The following is an 18400-nucleotide window of genomic DNA, read 5'->3' as shown; positions in this document are numbered from 1 at the left end:
CTGGGCCCATAAGCCATGGCCGCTGAGCCTGCGCGTCCGGAGCCTGTGCTCCGCAACGGGAGAGGCCACAACAGTGAGAGGCCCGCGTACCGCAAAAAATAAATAAATAAATAAATAAAGCAAGTTTCAGAAAAGTATGCAATACATAATATCACCCTTTTTTAAATTAAAAAAATGGTATACACACATACTGTTCATGGGTCTACAGAGTCAGATAATAACCACACTGAGGTTACTCCTGGGGAATGAACCAGGGTGGGGTGACACACAGTTCACTTTATGGATTTTTTGTAATGTTTGATTTCTCAGTGAGTAAGTTTATATATTACATTATTTACTATACATAATATATTAACAGGTAATATTGATATATATGCAAATCTGGGAGAAGGTTGTGAGTACAAACATATATGAATAGAGGGCAACCACAGAAAAACAGAGCTACAAGTGATCTCAGAGATATCTGTATCAACCCTGCTAACTTTAGAGATGAAGAAATTGAGGCCCAGGAAGAATACATCTGATGCCCCGTCTAAGTTGTGATGTTTCAGGACTGTAAATCACATGCTACTGGCTTATGACTTGGAATTCTTTTCCCAATCCTTCTTTAGCAGAGTAACAGATGAAATCCTATAGTATAATTCTTTCTGCCTTCTTTGAAGAGGTTCTGTGAAAATATAATAATTTGTAAAATACCAATATTTAACTCCTGGAGAAATATAAGGGAGTAGAAAATCCATTTGCTTCTCCATGTACAAGGCAGATAGATTTTCAAAAAGACATGAAGGGCTTATTCACTGAAAGCCCATGATTGTCAGGCACTGCATGCAGCACTTTTTCATAGACAGATGCAGGAAGATGCCCACAGCTTCGTTACATATCTGATGCCACAGTGGTAAGTACAGTGAGATGCTCTAGAACAGCCTGATCCTTGGAGCCTTTGAACACACATGGAGCAGCTCAGAAAGAGACCTGAGTGTTGCTCTTTCCCCTAAACTGGCACCTAAGCCAAAGGAACTCCTAGGTTTACAGCGACTACACTCCATTCCCTGCCCCAGCACCTCAGGTCTAGTCTGGGCCTGGGTTGTCTGCAGATGAGCCTTGGCTAAAGTAATGGTGGCAGCAGCGCTAGAGTCCCTGCTGGATCCACATTAGCTAACAGAACCCTAGGTAACTATGTAAAGAGAAGTTTATTTTAAAAGGCAACATATCCTCACCTATTCTTCAGATAGTAGAACAAATGTACCAAAATACATCAGCAGCTTTTGATTCCAAATATCTGAAGCTGTAGGATCTTCAGAGTAGGAAATGTTATAGAAAGTATCAAACAAGGGAAAGGTTTGACAATTCATAATCAAAGGATGACTATACTCTGTGATGCCTGTTCCATTTTCGCGTTTGAGCAGTGGGTGAAGACGAAGGGCAAAACAGGCCAAGAGTTCATTTCTGTGACAAAGAAACTTCAGTGCTAGTACTAGTATATGTGGGAAGAGAATGAAGAAAATGACATAAGGCGATAGATATGTAAATAAATCATCGGAATAAGCAGTTGTTATGGAGGGAGTAGAAATGAACAGGAATCTCAAACACTGAGTAGAACCCAACCAAACAGGAGTATTCAAGATGTTTTTCCTTCGCCAAAGCCTCAGAAGAGCCCTCCCACAGGTTAACACTGGTACCTGGCATCAATCCTGAGCATGTGCCACCACTCAGAGCCAGGGGAGGTAGGGAGAAAAACAATCATTTCAGCAGATCACCACGTTTTCAGCCACCATCACATTTTTCCTGAAAACAAAAGCAAACAAACTTTCCCCTCGCCAGGCTTAGCGCTATCATTAACCTCTGACTCCCTGGTGCAGTCCTGAGAGACAAAGGAAGTTCTTTTACTTACAGTTTGAGATAGGAGAGTCCTCTTAGATCTATCAGAAGCTGTGGATGAGGCAGCAGCTGCCAAATAGGATGAATCTTCAGGAACACACAGTTTTTATAGACTTCTCACCCAAGGGGTTTTTTTTGTTTTTTGTTTTTCGTTTTAACTTTTACCCTCCCCTTCCCACCCTGGGCTGGTAGGGAGGTGTTTAACCAATAACTCGGATTGGCTCATAAACAGCCAATCCTTCTAATCATGCTCACACACTCTCTGTACTCACAGAGTGTTAGAGCTATAAGGGACATCTGGAGACCTTGTAGTTCTCAATCCAGACTCTTCATTTTACAGGTGAGGAAACAGAGACACAGAGGATTAGGATCAGTAAGGCAGTGAGTGGATGACTGGGCTCTGGAGTCCACCAAGGAAAACTGGGAAGCACATTAGCTTAGCTCCAGCACTTACTACACACATTACTTTGGTCAAGTTTTTTTCACTTCTCTGAGCCTGAGTTTCCTCCTCTGTAGAGTCGGATCTGAATTTCACAAGAGCATTAAGTGAATTTATAAAGTACCTGCATATAGGAGGCATTCAAAGATCCTTCCCAGTTCCCCCAAACCAAGCTGGGCTCCCTGAGGTTTTTAATGTCAGAACACAGTATCTTTTACTCTACTCTCATTCTCTCTCAACCTGTACATTTTTGTCTTTAAAGTGGTAAAAACTAGAATAAAACTTAAAGTGACTGATGCAAGCCATCAGCTCCCCTAGTTACAGCACTGTCTAGGTACAAGTTCATTCTACAGGGTTTTCTCTCTGAGCATTAAACCAAAATCTAATTCAAGAAAAGGCAAATAAAAATAGTGTATGCTTCCTGAGGCAAATAATGAAAGAGGCAAATAGAAGTAGTGGAGGAATCTAAGAATAATGGAATGACCATGATCACAGGAAAGTATACATTCTCAGGAACACATTCCTTTGGAATAACTCATAAAATAGGAGAAAAGACCCTAAAAAACCAAAGTGCTCTATGGTATAGAGTGTAACACTATAATGAGTGAAATATCAATGAAATGAAGGAAAAAGAAGCAGGGAGCTGGGTTGTCTAAATAGAGTTTAAGCTCAGACAGCTTCTAAAAGTGGAGAGTGTTAGACATTGAATGTGATTACTGAAGGAAATTGAAATGTTTGGAGCACAAAACTGAGGCTCATTTGTCTGGGGAAGTTTGGCCAAGGCCTGTCCTAAGGGTAACCGAGCGTTAGACCAGCTGAAGTTCCCGTCAGCTGTCTTGACTCCACCTGCCTCCCCAAGGCACACTTTTTGGTTTCCCCATCTCCACCTGGCGCTTGATTCATCAGACCAAGATGACTGATCTGGGGACATGTGAGATCTCATCAAATTTGATTTTTGTCAAAGGAGAAAGGAGGAATAAGAGGAGGATGCTGATGAAAGAATGGAGACGGGTTAGTGATCACTGTTGGGGGCCAGGGCTGGGGTGGTCAGAACCGTAACTGAAACATTTTACCTGCTGAGAAATGTATGGTAGAAATAATTTTCCTTAGGCTACTAGTACTAATTATTCTTGTTACCACAATGACAACAATAACAATAATAGCTCTTTTTTGAAGTTCTGTGATGCACTTGGTTCTTTTTATATATGATCTCTAATCTCAGCACCTCTCTGAGAAAAGGTTTATTAGCCCCACTTTGTGGATAAGGAAACTCTGGTTCAGAGAGGTTAAGTAACTCGCCTAGGGCTTCCCTGGTGGCGCAGTGGTTGAGAATCTGCCTGCCAATGCAGGGGACACGGGTTCGTGCCCGGTCTGGGAGGATCCCACATGCCGCGCAGCGGCTGGGCCCGAGAGCCATGGCCGCTGAGCTTGTGCGTCCGGAGCCTGTGCTCCGCAACGGGAGAGGCCACAACAGTGAGAGGCCCGCGTACCCCAAAAAAAAAAGAAAAAAAAAAAGTAACTCGCCTAGGGTCACAGGACAGGTAGAGAGAGTGCCTGTCTCACTGCAAGTCAGTGGTCTAAAGCAGAGCTGCTTACGTTTTGGTGACCTCAGACTGCAGAGATTAGTTCTTTCCCTCTCCACCTCCCAGCAGCTTATAACCTTGGACGTTAAAACTATATTAATCAGGGAAGAAAGACTTGCATTGGCAGACCTAGAGGGCCCTGATCTGCTGAGCATCGTTGCACGTGAACAGCAGACTGGCCAGGCATGTCCGAGGACATAAGTACACCTGTCCCTGAGTGGTGCCGCCTGCTGCTGCTCCCATGGCATCAGCATTTGGCCACTTCCAGGGTCTGATGTGCAGCTGAAACTCAAAGTTCAGTAAAGCAAGGATAAGGCTTAATGGACCTTAGAGAAACAGCAACTCCTGAGCAACACAGACTGCTTGCAGTTTTTTAAGTCTCTTAACTCAGTAATACGTTCAAAATTGATATATCATGATATGTGGACTTGGAGGCTGTGAAACATTGTGGAATCCCCCAACCTCTTTAGTCCTCAGTTTCACCACCTGTAAAATGGGCTAGTAATGCCTCCATCAGAAACTGATTAAGAAGATGAATGAAACAACACAGGACTAGGGATTTAGTACAGTTATTTCATTAAATAACTGGATCTGAACATATAATTCTGATTTAGAGGCCTCTGAATGCAGACTCTTCTCATAGGCAATAATAAGATGGTATCATTCAGGATCATTACTTTCAAAACCTCCAAAAACTGCCTCATTTATTCTCCACTGTCTGCCCCACTCTAGATACTTCCAATGTGAATATGATTTTTACATGAGTTAAATGTATTCATGAACAGTATGGGGTCTGAGTCCACAAACTTGTACGTGCAAATAAATCTCATGTTTCATAGAGTTATACTCACTGTAGTATTAGTAACATTATAGAGAAAGAACTTTCATAAAAACGGGCTACATCTACACAATGCAAGGAAGAACCATGGATGGATCAACATGACATTTAAAAAACATCTTTTCTAATTTGTGGGACAGACATTTTCTTATTGTATTGCAACCTGCTTTGGTGGCTGGGATGGTTTCAGGACCCTGAAACCAGCAGTCACTATTTGGGTCACAGAGATAGGGCTAGTTGTTATCTCAGCATATTTCACAAAATTGTTATTGAGGTTCTGTGTGTAAGGCAGTTCGTTAGCTACAGGGACCTTTTGTAGAGGATACAAGATGAATAAGACTGGCCTGTTCTCAAGAAACTTATAAGAGATGGGAGGAGAGGGTTGAGGTCAGAATCAAATTAAACCAAACCAAGTAAGAGAACGTACATGAAAGTATCAAGAGACAGTTGCGGCTGTGGTTGTTAATGCAGTGTTCATGGAAGACTCTATGAAATACATGACTGAAAAGTCTAGATAGTCTGGATTTTTACAAGTCTAGGTCATGTTCCATATCAACTGATTCAGCCCATCAGACTATAGAAACTATGTGGGTCTCCCCAGCATCTGGCACCATGCCTAAAGCACAGTAGTTACACAATCAATTTTTGTGAATAAATGAATCAATAAATATATGAATGCTTTCTCATCAATCTCAGAAAAGTCTGGAGTAACTGTCTTATAATTCTTATCCCTGAGAACTTTGAAATAATTAAGAGGTAGAATATGACCATTACTTTTTTCTAAAACTATACTAGGTTCTGAAAGCTCTTCTATCACTGTTTATTTGGAATTTCACAGGCATCCAGGCTGCTGCTCCCCTGAAATGGTACACATGAACCACGGCCCCCTCTTCCCTTCTAAAAAAAAATTGTGGTAAAATACACATCATATAAAATGTACCACCTTAAACATTTTTAAGTGTTCAGTATTGTTCATTACATTCACACTGTTGTGCAACCAATCTCCAGAACCCTTACCATCTTGCAAAACTAACACCTTATATCCATTAGACAACAACTCTCCACTTCCCCCTCTACCAGCCCCTGGAGACTTTCTACCTTCTCTCTCTGAATTTGACCTCTCTACGTATCTCATATAAGTAGAATGATACAGTTTTGTATTTCTGTGACTGGCTTATTCACTTAGCATAATACCCTCAAGTTTCATCCATGTTGTACCACATGTCAGATTTTCCTTCTTTTTAAAGGCTGCATAGTATTCCAGTGTGTGTGTATACATATCATATATATATTACATTTATAGAATATAGAGATATAGATATAGATATCACATTCTGCTTATCTCTTCATTGGTCTGTGGACACTTGAGCTGCTTCCACCTTTTGGCTATTGTGAATAATGCTGCTATAAACACGGGTGTACACTTATCTCTTCAAGACTGTGCTTTCAATTCTTTTATGGTCCCTTTATTAATTTAGCAGCTTGACTGAAGGAGAAGTCACATACTACATAATTCACCTATTTAAAGTGTACAATCCAATGATATTTGGTATATTCATAGAGTATTAAATGTCAGTTTGTAAGAGAAATGCGGTAGGATTTTTAAAAGCTCAGAATCTGAGGGTGTAAATTTAAAGCATCAGAATGAAGCCCAGGGGCAAGAGCCATTTGGGTGCAGCAGATATGGGGATGGAAGAGTCAGGGATCACCTTGCATTGCCTCAGGATGATTTTTTTTCTATATCACTGTGAAGTCTGAACTCCGTGTATTCTAGGAAGACTAGAGTGCCTGTGTATGCTTATGTATCTCAGGTAAGTAAATTTAAAGTTATCCAAACTCTAGGGTTTAGAATACCACCCCCTTGAGACTAGAGAGAAAACTGAAACTTGAAATGTGATAAAGAACTTGAGGTTTTCCTTGCCTGAGGAAATGTGTATGTGCAGTTATGATGCTGCACAGGCAGAATGAATTGGAAAGAATGGGCTGGAGAATTTCAGAATTGCTGAGTGAGCAGTTCTTATCTGACAGGAAAGAGTTACACTGTCGTCAGCTGTGCCCACCACTGTCATTTTCCCCTAGTCCCTCATGGTGGGTTGTTTACTGCTTTGTCAGTGTTTTCTCTTGGTCTTTTGCTCAATCATCTCAAAGTCCATTTTTTCTCTCACTATCTAATCAAGACTGTCAGTTACTTATGTCAATTATGACCTTCAGCATAACATTTCTTTCACTCTTCCTTATCTCTTTGGTGAAACTGCCTGGTGGTCTAGTTGTACCCCTGACTAGCCATGGGACTGAAGGAAATTGCCTTCTCCCAGTCTCCCTTTCCTGATGTGTAAAGTGGACCTAGTGATACCATTCCTGTCTAACTCTACCACGTTGTTGCTCTGATTGAACAATATCATCTAAATGATTGCTATACAATTACAAAGTGTAATAAACCATGTTACTTCATGGAAGCAGACATTACACTGCTCTGCAGCATGTACACACACACACACACACACACGTTGGAGAATCAGAAAACAAGGTTCTGGCCTTACCTCTACCCTGAATAGCTGGGTGACATGGCCCAAGGAAGGGCACTGCCGTTTGTTGAGCGCTTCCTTCTTACAGGGCCTTTTCTAGGCACTTCAGGAAGAAAACTTCATTTAATCCCCACTACATCCATCACCAGGGTAGGTACTGTTTTGGAGAGGAGGGAGTTGATCCTATCTCTGGCTGAAGAGATATTTCACCATTAGTGAGCAGCAGGGCAAGGACTGAAATACAGATCTGTGACTCTAAAGCCAGCCTGGGACCTTGAACTCATCATCTGCATAGTGAAGGCGGGGGTCCCTTCTAGCTGCAATATTCTGTGGTCTTTTCCCCCGAAACTGCATGTTTTTTACATACACAGTTGTTCCAAAACAATGGAAATGGTTTTAAACAACAATATAAGAAACTTATATTAGACCATAAAAAGTTTTCTTTGGGGAAGTACTGTTGAAATGGGTTATTTACTGACTAGAATTACTCAAAATACTGGTGTGTATGAAAGAAACTGGTTGGTTCTAACTCCTTGTCTCTTATTCCCCTGCTCTTTGGGTTTGTTTTATCACACCTCAGCGCTCTTTAGGAATGAAGAGTGCCAGGCTGACCAGATCCAGAATTACACTTTCCTAGAAAGCTGGACTAAAGGCCCAGACACTGAGGGGCAGGCAGGCAACCAGTATATGCAGATGGCAGGCCAGTCAATTGCTTAGTGGCCACCTCAGTGTCACCTACCCTTTCACAAAAGGAGGAACAGGGTAACTCAGCCTCCCAGGTACTTAATCCAGTCACCTACAAGCTCAACTTTCTGCCTTTCTGAAGGTTCAGCCATAAATTTTTTTTGGCGAGTCAATACAATTTAGTCGTTAAGGGTTTGGCCTTTGAAGTCAGCTAGAACTTGCTCCCAATTCCAGCTCAGAGCTTCCTGGCTGTGTTACTTTGGGCAAGTTCTCTAACTTTGTTGAGCCTCAGTTTCCTCAGCAGAAAAAGGATAATAATAAAACTTAACATTTTGTTGGAGGATTAGATTGAATAATGAACAAAAAGAGTTAAGAATAATGCCTGGCAAAAATAAAGTACTGGATAAATAGCAGCTATTGCTTACATCATCATCATTCTTTTCTCCTCTCCATATTCTCCAAATTCCCTTCTCTCTTTCTGTTACCAAAGAGGAGTTGTTCCGAAATTTTTGCTTCCACAGCACACAACCTCATCATCTCCTGTGCCTTCATCCTGGATCCTTCCATCTCACTCCTACTCTCAAAAGCTTTCTCCATTTAATATGCAGAGAAATTAAGCTGGATGCTGAGTGCATCTCAAAAGTTGCATACCTATACCCAAGAAGACGTACCCTCCCCCTTAGAAGGTGGTGGAGCACTGTGGATGAGGAACAGCGTTTTTCACCCAGTATGTGAACCAGAGAAAAATATGACTTACCCACCGAAAGAGATGAAGAAAGGTTGAAACAGGTTTGAGGACACTGAAGAAAATGGCAACATTATTTGTGGAAAGCATAAAGGGGAATGAAGGAGACGAGATGCATAAAGAGAGAAGGCCATGCACCCAGGCTTCCGGAGTTAGAAGCTGACTGAGTGGCAGGAAGGGTCCCCCTGCCAGGCAGGCAGACAAGCTGACGTCATTAGCACCCCCGTGCCGTACCATTCACGATGCATGACTGGCCTGCCCCACGGCCACTGAATGCCTGTCCTCTGTGGCACAGCTGACTCCTAGGCATGCTAGGTCCTGCTGGGCTGCCAGATGGAGGTGTAAATGATAGGCTGGAACAAATTATCTCTGTGGCAGAGAGCCTAGAGAGGTCCTCATCCAATCACTTGGCACCCCAGCAGAGGAGGCTGCACGCCGAATGGTCGTGACCAGGCAGCAGATGCCCTGGCTCCCCTGTAGTGGGGCATAAGGGGAGCAGTCACCCTTTTTTAATCTGCTTCCTGCCCGAGGCCTACCCTCTTCTGCCTCTCATTTTGTTGGCCCCCCTCTGGCCATTTGCCAAGTGAGAACAGAGATCTTTAATCCCAGGGAGGAATGTAAAAACTGTCACTTAAAAAACTGGGAAGAGAAAAGGCAGTCACTTATTAAAAATAATAATATTCTAGAATGCAACGGTCAGAGAAAACAAGAGTTACCTCTTGCTAGAGCTCTTGCACACATGTGTGCAGGTAAACGTGCCAGTCATTTTCTTCCATGTCTTCTCCTCTCCCCCACCCACAAAGGCACTGTCTCTAGGGTCTTTTCCCTCATAACTTCTCCCACATCCATCCCAGACATATGAGGTTAGCTGCCTATAGCGGTTCTGCAAAACTGAAGGTCCCTTTTGGGTGTAGTAGGAAAGAGTAAGCAAGACCACAAATAGGTATACATAACTGAGATCTTAGCTCTGCTCTCCTTGCCTTTTTAGATCCACATACAGTTGGCTCAAACCTCCATTCTATAACCCCCAGAAAGCCCAATGCCTTCCCCCAATTTGATGGAATTTCCCAAGGGGGCTCTGGGAAATTAAGAAGGTCACGCTGGCTCAGAGCTTCTCCTTTCACTAACTGTTCAGTCAAGCATATGGGTCATCCCTCCAGCCCCAGTGCACCAGCCCTGTCCAAGCCTTGGTGACCTAGACGGAGAGCTCCACTCCTTCATTAGACTTCCATAAAAAGGCAAAAACAGACAAAAAGTTCACTTGCACAAAGCCCTTCGGTAGTGTTAAAAGATAAACTGAGGAAGATTAAAAATTTAATAATTTATCTGAGCAATGCCAGGTGGTTAGAAGCACCCTGCAGAAGGGAGCCGGGGTAAAACTTTTATGGAGAAAGTGTGGAAGCCAAGTAAGGAACTTATTGACTGCTTACAGCTTAAAGCCTAGTTGGCTGTTTGTGACTGGTTGTCCTTAGGTTTCGATTTCCTAACCTTGAGGCACTTACAGGTTTAGATTCTGGCTTGCTTACACACGTGCCACGGCATTAGAGCCAGCTCTGTCTCATGGCCTCCTTGCTTAACTCATTTAACAGCAGACATACCTAAAGGTTTGCAGGGAGGAGGGGGAATTACACGGCGGCCATAGGACAATTTAAATTGAGCATGAGTCACCCCTAATCCCAAGAGTCCTCTGAAACTCCCACCAGAGGTCAGATGCCGCAGTTTCCATTCCTCTCCTCCCCCATTGCTCCCCCTCATTTCTTCCCTCACAGATCGCCCCTTGGAAGTCTGAACTGTTCTTACTCTACCAGTTGAGGCAGTACCCCCGCCCCCCCCGCTCACCTCGACCCCTTCGTATCTCCAAACAAATCCACTTGCTCGGCTATCGACAGGGCCGTCTCTTCTGCTGGTGACGCGCGCTCCGAAACCCCGAGACTTCTCCTACCGTGTTCCCCCTTCCTTAAAAGGCGCTTTTGATGTTACGTCACAATTTTGGCTTCTCATTTCAGGATACTCCAAGGTTGTGTAGCGCGGGCCACGAGAGCGGCAACCGTCTTTCCAGCTAGTTCAAACGAATGTAGTCTCTCTGAGGGAAAAGAAGAAATGCACGCACTCACCGGAGGTGGGTTTGTGGCAAATTTCCTGCTCTGACGTAGAACTTCCGGTGCGTGTTGTTGGCGCGGAACCAAGGTGGGCGCCGGGCTGCAAGGAGATGCAATCTTCCCGTGGGCCTCTTTCCCCCCCACCGCCCTTCTTCTTTGTGACTGAGAGTGAAACAGAACCAGAAAACACCAGAGGAGAATTAACAAAGGACAAGTATTCCTTTATACCAGATGATGTAATTTCATTTTCTTGAGCTAAGCATGACCAGGACACATGGTGGCCCTGTTAGCTAATCCTGCCAGGAAGAAAGGCAAGGGAAGAAATGGACAATTCTGAACCTTAGGTTATTTTTTTATAGACTTCCACCTCCTTTAAACTGGGTTGTAAAAATCCAGCCCACACAGGAGTGACCTTCCTCCATGTTTGCCTGTGAAAGCCAGGAATAGCATTGTTTTAATTTAGGTATGTATCAAGGAGATTTTTCTCTTGGCCAAGGAGGGAGTCTAGCCAAGGTTAGAACTATGTGGCCATTAACGTACAGACTGCACGTTTTTTGGCATTTCAGGCACCCATTTAACATGAATAAAACAATTTTTGTATTGGCTTCCACACCTGTGGTTCTCTGCTGAGGAAAGACTGGTCTCCTATTTAGGCTCATCCTGACAGATTGCTCAGCTTTTACCAGGACCAGTGCCAGAGGCCAGGAGGGGCTGAGCTTCACATTTAAGAAAGACCTCAGATTCCGTTTAGATGTTATTGCCAAATGAGTTAGACACACAGTTATTTCTTCGTGTACGTGTTCAAAACATTAATTTACTAAATGTGTGCATTCAAATTATACAACAGATTTGGTAACTCTGGCTTTGCCATTTCTTCATTTTCAATATATTTACTGGAAGTTTAAAATTACAGAAGTAGCCTGGATCTCTCGTGGCCTCTGAGAGGCTGTGTCCCACACCTACCTTGATTGTTTATATATACAGAGAGATCTTTATGCCACAAAAAAGGAGTATAAACTTGGGCTCCAGTCCCCTGATTATTTATCAAAAGATCACCTGAAAGAAATCTTAGGAAGGGATTCTTTAAAGAATATGTAGTCCATCCAGTTTGATGATATCAGAGGTACAGAGAATGGGCACGTTGCATACCCAGTCCTACACCTGCTGGAATTGTTCTGGGTAAATAGCATTAGTGTGCTTTCAGTGTGAGACCATCTGACTTGCCTGAGGGCCATCATCAAAAATAGTTGTGTGCAACTCACACCCTGGTCATTGTCCAATAAAATACCATCACAGACTGTTCATTATGAAGTACTCAGACAGAAATTCTTGTCTGATCTGAGAACTAAGAATGCTTAGTTCTTCTCCTGAGTAACCAGTTTAATTTTATCTTATGATGTTGTGAAATTGCCTAACTGGCCAGGTTTCCATTTCTCTTTGCCTGCTGGTTCATTCAGAGACACATTTTTGATCTACCCATACCAAGTGGTGGACCACTGTGGTTATTTAGTTAATTGTAATTAGTTTGACTTCTTTTCAGGTTTATCTCTGGGCTTTTGTTTTTGGCATTTTAGTATATGTTTGTTTTTTATTTTATTTTGGTCTAATCCAGATGTATTTTATTTTTGTGAATGGTATGAGGCAGGAATGTAAATGTATTTTTTCCCCAAATAGTAAATTGAAAGTCGTGCGTGTTCTTAAATTGCAAATAACAGACTCTACTTGTCTTAGTCAGCTTGGGTTGCTATAACAAATAGCATAGATTGAGTGGCTTAAACAACAACAAACATTTTTCTCACAGTTCTAGAGGCTGAGAAGTCCAAGATCAAGGTAGATCCAGGCAGATTCAGGATCTGATGAGGACTCACTTCCTGGTTTGCACATGAGTATCTTCTCATTGCATTCTGACATGGCAGGGAGGAGAGAGAGGAAGCAGGCTCTCTCCTGTCTCTTCTTATAAGGTCACTAATCCTATTCATGAAGGCTCCACCCTTATGACCTAATCACCTTCCAGGGCCCCCACCTCCTAAGACCATCACATTGAGGGTTAGGATTTCAACATATGGATTTTGGGTAATTCACAGACTTCTGAGAGAGCTAGAGAACTAGACTTTGTAGGCTATACAGTCAAGAACAAGACAGGCATGGTCTACATATCCAGAAGAAATACCAGAAGAAATACCTGACCACACCACAGGATAGTTCCAGCAAAAAAAATAAAAAATAAAAAAAATAAAACTGATTCAGTGGGACACTTGCAACTCTGACATGGCTGCTCCAAAGGAGCAAACACTTTTGACACCACACTTGCCAGACCAGTCTCTCTGAATGTGTCCCCTACATGGCTCCCTTCCACATCAGATGTCAATGGTGGGGGGAGGTATAGACTCTAAGTCATATGCCTGGTTTATGGATTCTCTTGGGAAAGCAGGACTTGCTTACACAGTGAGACATAATTAGAATGTCAGAAGGGTATTCAAAAGATGTTGGACAGCCATAATGCAGAGTTCTGCTACATTAATCAGTTATCTCAATACTCCTTCTAAAACAATTCAGCATTCTTTTGAAATGATGCCCATAAAATATTGATTAATACATAAATTGTAGATGCATGCATAGCACGAACACACACACACACAAATGTATTGCTTTCTATTTTTCCATTGATGCATTTTTGTTTGTCCTTGTACTACCCAACACTGTTTTATTGTAGCTTTTTGATACATTTAAATATCTAAAAGAATATGTCCCTACAATCTTCAAAGATTTCTTGGCTCTTCTTACATTTTAATTTTCCAAACAAACTTTAGACTGGTTTCATGAAATTCTCAGTTTGGCATTCTGATTGAAATTATACTAAACTTATAAACAAATACGGAAGTAATTGATGTGTTATTAAAGTTTACCATCAAGAAAAATAATATGCCACTCCATTTACCTCTTAATTTTTGTAATTCACTAAATTTTTATAGTTCTTTTGATAATTAGCCCTTTGCATTTCTTGTTCAGTTTATCCTAGGAACTTTGGTTGTTGCTGTTGTTTCTATGATAAGTGGAACATTTTTCATTATATTTTAACTTATTAATGCTGTTAGAAATCTATATATTATAGAAAAGTTTTCTTTAGTAACTCACCTCCTTTTTGACATCCATAACTAGTTCTAATTGTTTTTCAGGTGATTGTCTTCCGTTGGAAACAAAATTTAATCTAAGACAAATGATATCGGGTAGAAATAATGAACAATAATCATCCTTTCAATACCTTCTTACTTATACATTGGTTGTGGCTTACACAAAAAGGCTAAAATTTTGTGCTAATAGTGTGCTTATTTTTTTTCATGATAATGTTATCAGTGTTTCATTAAGTGTAATATTGCTTTTTAGTTTGAGACATGAGATATTCATTCTTTTAGAAAATTATCTATCTTCATTCACATAAAAGAAAGAAAGAAAGAAAGGAAGAAAGAAAGAAAGGAAGAAAAAAAGAACATTGAAGCAGATGCTTTGGCTGGCCAGAGGCCACGGGGCGCTGCAAGAGGTGCTGGGCCCGATTGTTGGAGGCAACTCTGCCCCAGCGGGGCATGCGGTGCGGGGCCGAGGCAGAGACCCTGTCCAGCCAGATTGCGACCTTGTGATAGCAGAGGCTGTCGCTGGGCTTGGCGGAGTTGGGGAGCTGCAGCAGTGAGAAAGAGCGAAACGCCCAGGGATTCTGAAGGGAATGTGCTGACCCTTTGCGCATCCCCGGAGCCCGCTCTAAGCAGGCCGAGACGCCACTAGGCAGCACATGAGGACGCCGTGGCCCAGGCAGCGGCCCAGTACACAGAGTTGGAGTCCAGAGGCCACAAGCGCCAGCACTTGCAGGACATCAGCAAGCAGAACCACCTGAGTATTTGGCCTTGGAATCTAACATATGTGACCTTCCCCGAGCAGGAACTGTTTTCCTGATCAAATCTCAGACGGATGTGCAAGAAAAGAGGATGAGTAACCATATAAACCACGAGTCTCCAGGCAGCTTACTAAAAAGTACAGTTCATCAGTAACCATAATTCTAGGTGCCAGTATAGTCAGCTGAATTAACCTTAGAAGTACGATACAATGTGTGACCGCAGCAGTATACTGCAAGTAAAGAAGAGAAGCTGGGAGAGATCCCTGGATATAGATATAGATATAAATATAGATAAGGATATAGATATGTATCATCTTCTCACACTTCCAAAACAAACGGAAGCTATGCAAGCACTTCTGAGTAATAGGAGAGTAAGGGAGTGTGCATGCAGTCAATTACTTAATAAGACATTAATAAAGGAAACAGAAAAGCTGTTTGTACAAGTAAGATATAGCTTTGAACTGCCTCTGCAGCCCCACCCACACCGTCTGATAGAAGGAAATTGAAAATTCTTTCCTGGAGAGGGCAGACAGCAGAAGCAAGAAAAACTACAGTCCTGCAGCCTGTGGAACAAAAACCATATTCACAGAAAGACAGACAAGATGAAAAGGCAGAGGACTATATACCAGATGAAGGAACAAGATAAAACCCCAGAAAAACAACTAAATGAAGTGGAGATAGGCAACCGTCCAGAAAAAGAATTCAGAATAATGAGAGTGAAGATAATCCAGGACCTCGGAATAAAAATGGAGGCAAAGATCGAGAAGACGCAAGAAATGTTTAACAAAGACCTAGAAGAATTAAAGAACAAACAAACAGAGATGAACGATACAATAACTGAAATGAAAACTACACTAGACGGAATCAACAGCAGAATAACTGGGGCAGAAGAACGGATCAGTGACCTGGAAGACAGAATGGTGGAATTCACTGCTGCGGAACAGACTAAAGAAAAAAGAATGACAAGAAATGAAGACAGCCTAAGAGACCTCTGGGACAACATTAAACGCAACAACATTCACATTACTGGGATCCCAGAAGGAGAAGAGAGAGAGAAAGGAGCCGAGAAAATATTTGAAGACGTTATAGTCCAAAACTTCCCTAACATGGGAAAGGAAATAGCCACCCAAGTCGAGGAAGCGCAGCGAGTCTCATACAGGATAAACCCACGGAGAAACACGCCGAGACACGTATTAATCAAATTCGCAAAAATTAAAGACAAACAAAAATTGTTGAAAGCAGCAAGGGAAAAATGACAAATAACATCCAAGGGAACTCCCATAAGGTTAACAGCTGATTTCTCAGCAGAAACTCTACAAGCCAGAAGGGAGTGGCATGATATACTTAAACGGATGAAAGGGAAGGACCTACAACCAACATTACTCTACCCAGCAAGGATCTCATTTAGATTCGAAGGAGAAATCAAAAGCTTTACAGGCAAGCAAAAGCTAAGAGAATTCAGCACCACCAAACCAGCTCTACAACAAATGCTAAAGGAACTTCTCTAAGTGGGAAACACAAGAGAGGAACAGGACCTACAAAAACAAACCCAAACAATTAAGAAAATGGTCATAGGAACACACATATCGATAATTACCTTAAACGTGAATGGATTAAATGCTCCAACCAAAAGACACAGGCTTGCTGAATGGATACAAAAACAAGACCCATATATATGCTGTCCACAAGAGACCCACTTCAGACCTAGGGACACATACGGACTGAAAGTGAGGGGATGGAAAAAGATATCCTGCCAGTGCAGGGGACTCGGGTTCGTGCCCCAGTCCGGGAGGATCCCACATGCAGCAAAGTGGCTAGGCCCGTGAGCCATGGCCACTGGCCTGCGCGTCCGGAGCCTGTGCTCTGCAATGGGAGAGACCACAACAGTGAGAGGCCCACGTACTGCAAAAAAAAAACCCCAAAAACAACAACAAAAAACAAGACCCATATATATGCTGTCTACAAGAGACACACTTCAGATGTAGGGACACATACAGACTGAAAGTGAGGGGATGGAAAAAGATATTCCAAGCAAATGGAAATCAAAAGAAAGCTGGAGTACCTATACTCATATCAGATAAAATAGACTTTAAAATAAAGAATGTTACAAGAGACAAAAAGGACACTACATAATGATCAAGGGATCAATCCAAGAAGAAGATATAACAATTATAAGTATACATGAACCCAACATAGGAGCACCTCAACACATAAGACAACTGCTAACAGCTATAAAAGAGGAAATCACGTACACCAATGGACAGATCATCCAAAATGAAAATAAATAAGGAAACAGAAGCTTTTTTTTGTGTGTGGTATGCGGGCCTCCCCCCGCTGCGGCCTTTCCCATTGCGGAGCACAGGCTCCGGACGCGCAGGCCCAACGGCCATGGCCCACGGGCCCAGCCGCTCCACGGCACGCGGGATCCCCCCGGACCGGGGCACCAACCCGCGTACCCCGCACCGGCAGGTAGACTCGCAACCACTGCGCCACCAGGGAAGCCCAGTTCATTCCTTTTAATGGTGAATCGTATTCCATTGTAGAACTGTACCACAATTTGTTTATCTGTTTTCCAGCAGAGGGATATTTGGGCTGTTTCCATTTTATAGTGACAACAAATAAAGCTGCTAAAAAACATTCACATACCAGTTATTGAATGAATGTAGGTTTTCATTTCTTTGAGAATTCCAGTTGCTCTAAATCCTGACCAACACTTAACATTATCAGTGAGATTCTATATTTTTAATAAAAATATCCATGAATCCGTAAGCAACCAATTCAAAGTCTTTGATTTTGAGTGAATATGATTTTTTACTGCAAAGAAAAAATTAAATCACAGCAGAAACCTTTATTTGCTCCCTAGTTGAGTGTTTTGCCTTGACTTAACTTTTTTAGTTTCTGGAATTCTGCTTAATTTGAAACATTATCTTATTTAAAGTCCACGGAGTGGAGGCTGCTGCAGATTCTTTTTTGTCTTCGGAAAGAACTGCCCAGTTTCCCTGGTACTTGGAAGAGCGATCCTTTCTTCTTATACTTTGAATACAGTAGGTTAAGTCCAGTTGAAGAACGCAGAATATGAAAGCAGAGCATTCTAAAAAAATTGTAAAGATTCTGCAACCTGTAAGGAACCAGTCTACATCTGTTTTGCAACTCCCTCTGCCCCACTTCTTAGCCACCCAAAATGGACTCTTAGTCACAATTTTTAAAAAATAACTGCTTTGTTATTATTCACGTAACTTAAAACTCACCATTCTAAGGTATACAGTTTAGGTGCACAGTCTGCGGTTTTTAGTATATTAACAGTTGGAGTTATACATCCATCATTACTAAGTTTAGAATGTTTTCACCATCCCAGAAGAAACCCCATACTAATGAGCAGTCACTCCCCATTTCCTTCTCTCCAGCCCCTGGCAATCACTAATATACTTTCTATGTCTATGAATTTACCTATTCTAGACATTTTATATAAATGGAATCATACAATGTGTGACCTTTTATGTTGGCTTTTTTCACTTAGCATAATGTTTTCAAGGTTCATCCGTGTTGCAGTACGAATCATTAATTTTTATGGCCAAATAAAATTCCATTGTGTAGCTGTACTATATTTTGTTTATACAGTCATCACCTGATGATTATTTGGGTTGTTTCCACTTTCTGGCATTATGATTGATGATGCTCTGAGCATTCAGGTACAAAATTTTCTGTGGATACTAGGTTTTAAAT

At 42.0% G+C, this 18400-nt stretch overlaps 1 protein-coding gene across 14 annotated transcripts in view; it reads right to left on the bottom strand.

Annotated features, from left to right (window-relative positions):
• Positions 1 to 18400, bottom strand: part of ALDOB (aldolase, fructose-bisphosphate B) — a 48061-nt gene that overhangs the window by 11795 nt on the left and 17866 nt on the right. For 4 of the 14 annotated variants that reach the window (XM_055087061.1, XM_055087056.1, XM_055087059.1 and 1 more), the window contains 4 exons: positions 13927 to 13999; positions 10532 to 10953; positions 8705 to 9166; positions 7279 to 7456 (listed from right to left, as the gene is read on the bottom strand). The gene's annotated coding sequence lies outside the window, so the exon portion shown is untranslated. The other 10 variants (XM_055087062.1, XM_028493746.2, XM_055087065.1 and 7 more) reach the window with 10 other exon arrangements.

The sequence above is a fragment of the Physeter macrocephalus genome, chromosome 9 (genome assembly GCF_002837175.3).
Source record: "Physeter macrocephalus isolate SW-GA chromosome 9, ASM283717v5, whole genome shotgun sequence".
NCBI classification, from domain to species: domain Eukaryota; kingdom Metazoa; phylum Chordata; class Mammalia; order Artiodactyla; family Physeteridae; genus Physeter; species Physeter macrocephalus.
The sequence above is the reverse complement of the archived record's forward strand: the minus strand, read 5'-3'. Positions and strand labels throughout refer to the sequence as shown.